The sequence below is a fragment of the Callospermophilus lateralis genome, chromosome 3, assembly GCF_048772815.1.
Source record: "Callospermophilus lateralis isolate mCalLat2 chromosome 3, mCalLat2.hap1, whole genome shotgun sequence".
NCBI lineage: Eukaryota > Metazoa > Chordata > Mammalia > Rodentia > Sciuridae > Callospermophilus > Callospermophilus lateralis.
In genome coordinates this window covers 86307906-86311888 of record NC_135307.1, presented here as the reverse complement: position 1 = coordinate 86311888, position 3983 = coordinate 86307906, and the positions used below count along the sequence as shown (strand labels likewise).

The 3983-nt window shown below is 42.7% G+C and overlaps 1 non-coding gene across 1 annotated transcript; it reads right to left on the bottom strand.

Annotated features, from left to right (window-relative positions):
- Positions 1-3359: 3359 nt before the first annotated feature.
- Trnav-cac (transfer RNA valine (anticodon CAC)) lies at positions 3360-3432 on the bottom strand. The gene has a single exon. It is a non-coding gene; the product is annotated as a tRNA-Val (tRNA).
- Between the last annotated feature and the right edge of the window lie 551 nt (positions 3433-3983).

Here is a 3983-nt window from a genome sequence, read left to right as displayed (position 1 = left end):
TTAAAAGGTGGGGCCTAGTGGAAGGAAGTAGGTCACAGGGGGTGGAATCTTGAAGAGGACACTGGCTTTTCCTCTTCCTTTCTCTTTGCTTCCTGGCTGCCATAAAGTGAGTGGTTTCCTTTTCCATATGATCCGGTCATGATGTATTACTACAGGCCCAAAGGCAATGATGTCAAGTCACCAAGGAATTAAACCTCTGAAACTGTGAGCTTTTTTTTTTTTTTTCCTTTTTGACTATCTCAGGCATTTGCTTCAACCACAGAAAGCTGACTAACATAGCTTGTAGAAAGTGGTGCAATAAGACACCTGCCTGGCTGCCATCCTTTCTAAGTGGGCAGTGTAGTTCAGACCCAAACATGAGGAAGAAGGCAATTATGTGTGAGGAGCCTGATTTAAGTATTGACTTAGCAGCTCCTCAACGCTCATGAATCCCTGATTGCCACACTTACTAGGTTCAGAAGAATGGAAACTAAAAAATAAAACAAAACAAAACCGTGTTGAGGTGAGCCTGCTACCAGTAGTAGGAAACACTTGTGCTACTAGAAGCACAGCTGATATACTCCCTGTGTTAGCTTTTCATTGCTCTGACCCAGCGTACCTGATGAGAAGAATCTAGAGGAGAAAAGATTTGTTTGGACTCAGTTTCAGAGGATTCAGCTTGCTCTGAGGCAGAAACACCAAAAGGGTGTGGTTGAGGAAAGTTGCTCAGTTCCTCACAGCTGGGAAGTGGGTAGGGATGGGTTGGGGACAAGATAAACCCTTCCAAGGCATGCTTCCAGTGACTTGCTTCTTCCAACTAGATCTACCTCTCCCAGGAGTCCATTTAACTATTTTGTGGATTAATCCATTGATGAGGTCAGAACCCTCATGATCCAATCCTTACCTAAAAGCTCCACCTTCGAACCTTGCTGCATTGGGGACCATGATTTCAACATGAGTTTTGGGGGATATTCCAGGTCCAAACCATAATATCCCCTGAGCAGGAACAGTATTAAAATTCTTGAGTCTTGTCTTGGTTGTAGGATCGACACCATAAAGAACATCCTAGACAATCAATTAACTATATCGGTGCCTCATTTTTGCCATCTGTAAACAGACTGCTTTAGGCTTTGGGGAATGTGGCTTGTTTGGTAGAAAGACACTGCCCTTGAACTATTTCTGCTAGTGGCTGGAGTTCTTGCTAATGGTTCCCTTCTTGGGTCTGCCCTAAATTCTCATGCATGACTTTCAGTGCAAACCTGTGCAAGTCACCCATTCAGAGAGCCATCTCCAAAGGTTCTGCATTCAAGGTCCTGTGAGAAAGCAAGTCTTCTATGCCTAGGAAAGGGTTTTTATAAAAACACATTTGAGGAAGAAACAGTACTGCTCTGTGTACTCTTGGCTCCTCCCACCTGGCCAGGGTGCTTTGCATTTTACACCAGGTTCCTTTTGGACAACTGGAAAATAACTGACAAATGTAATGGCAGCTCTGCACAGAGCCAGCGTGGCATTAGAGTCATCCTGTACTCAGGCCTGAGAGCATTTTCAAAGCCAGTGAGTCTTGGCAGAAGCTGGCAAGATAAGTGTTGTTGGAAAAAAAAATCTCTGTTTAGCTCTAAGTCTTTCTCTCTTGTTTTCTTCCCTTAAAGAAAGGAATGCAACAGGAGAGAGCAAATTTATTTATTTCCCTGACATTCTTTCATCTGCAGAGCATTAGCTGCCTGTTTGTTATGGTCTTGGTTTGCTACTGGGCCAGGAGGGAGGAAATTGGAGGTATAGGCAGAATGAGTGCTTGATTTAAAAAGACAACAATTCAACCAAACAAATCCACAGGCCAAGCCTCAGGCTGGTGCTTATTGGATGAGACTTTGCAAACAAGGACCCAAATTGCCTGGATTATAATGTGACTGGGCTTTCCTTCTTACTCAGAAATGCACGGACTGCCAAACAAAAGAAATGGGCATTCTGTGCTGTGCATTTCTCAGTAGTCACTCATCCCATTTCCAACCTACCCAGGATAGCCCAGGAACCCTAATTTTCCCAGATTCTGGAAGCTGCTTTGTATGCTGTAGCTGACTTTAGTGAGAGAACCAGTGAGCATTAACATGGTAGCCCCACACAGCACAACTTAGGTCCACTCTCCAGCCTCGGTCAGGGTAACTGAGACTGTTACCCTATTTGTGAAGCTGTATGTGTGAAATTGCCAGGCTAGACTTATGTCAGGGCAGGAAACATGTTCCCATAGAACCTATGTCTCTGGGCATATTCTCTCTCCCTTCAAATATATGCATGCTAACTATTTGGGATGACCAGTCTCAGCCTCCTGTCTGGGTCAGACATGGAATGGTTTCTATTTTACTTGTCACACTTGCCAGGGACAGTGACATTTGTTGTTTTAATTGGTTCGGTGCCTGGCAATGGTGACTTGAGCAGTGACTAGAGTGCCCATCATCTTTGGTGGTCTTTGCAAAATGATTTCTAGTGTCAACCAATGTGTTGGTTAATAGATTGGGAATATTTTATTTATAGACATTTACAGTGACAGTTATCCTTTTAGGTACACACCTCTCCATACAGAAATGCTCTAAACCCTAAAAGAAAATTTGTCCATTTTCTAGTTGAAATCCCCCAGTCTTATTAAAGGCTGCAGTTAGAATGTAGGAAGATGATAAAATATGCTTAGATACCCCAGGTGCACCTGGTACATGGTGAGCTTAGATATATACTAAACCCCTCCTTGTGCATCCAGCCTGATTGGATACTTTGCTCAGGATTTAGTTTCCTCTGAGTTTATGAAGTCATATCCTCATAATTTGGCATCTTCTGTGTCCCTTCTTCCCCTAAGGCTAACTTGGATAACTTTTAGCTGGGTTGTCAATTGAAGTAAATTCTGATTGGGAGGTAAGAGTCACATAGCTGCTGTATTTGGCTTTAGATATTTTCCTTTTTACTTACAGAAAAAAAAAAGATGATATTAAGAAAGAGCTAGGAGTTATTAGCTGGAGCTTCTGCTTCCATTGTGAAAATATGTGGTTGTTGCCTTGAGAGTTTTCCCTGAGACTCAGGGAAAATCCAGGGTGTAAGCAATGCTTTTTTCTGATAAGCAACATGTGGAGGTGGTGATATGGTTCAGGGAGTACTAAACATGCAGTCTGAAGCTCTGGGTCCTTGGAGGCTGTCCCTTATTAGCTATGTGACTGGCAAGTCACAATCTCACTGAGGCATGGTTTCCTCCTCTGTCAAGTATAGTTAATAATACTCACCTCAGTCACGCCATAGGGTTGCTCTGAAACCCCCAAAGGCAACTTTAAATTCTTTTCTTTTTTTAAAATATATTTTTATTTGTAGATGGATATACTATCTTTATTTAATTTATTTTTATGTGGTGCTGGGGATTGAACCCAGTGCCTCTTGCATGTGAGGCAAGTGATCTACCACTGAGCCACAACCCCAGCCCCTTAAATTCTTTTCTTACATGGAGGTTCTAAAATCAGCACCTAGGGTGAAAGTTGAGGATAGTAAAATTATGCTAATGACTAGTGTTATGGTTTAGCACAACATTAAACTGATTAGCTGATTAACTGGTTGGTAACTGTAGGCAGGTAGGGTATGGTTGGAGGAGGTGGGTCCCTGGGGGCTTTCCTTTGGGGTTTATATATTGTCCTTGTTGAACAGAGCTCTTTCTGCTTCATGATGCCATGTTCCCAGCTGCTTTCCTCCAGCACACCCTTCTGCCATGATATTCAGCCTCACCTCCATCAACGAGGAATAGAGTTGACCATCCATAGACTGAGACCTCTGAAACTGTGAGCCCCCAAATAAACTTTTTCTCCTCTGTTCTTGTGAGGTCTTTTGGACACAACAGAGACAAAGCTGACTAAAACAACTAGTAAGATTCCACGTAGGAAAACAAGTATTCCATGTCTTAGTAACCAACATGATTTTTCCAGTTCTGGGACAGGTCATTATTACTTTAGCTGAATGTAAGATGAAGCAGATGAGGC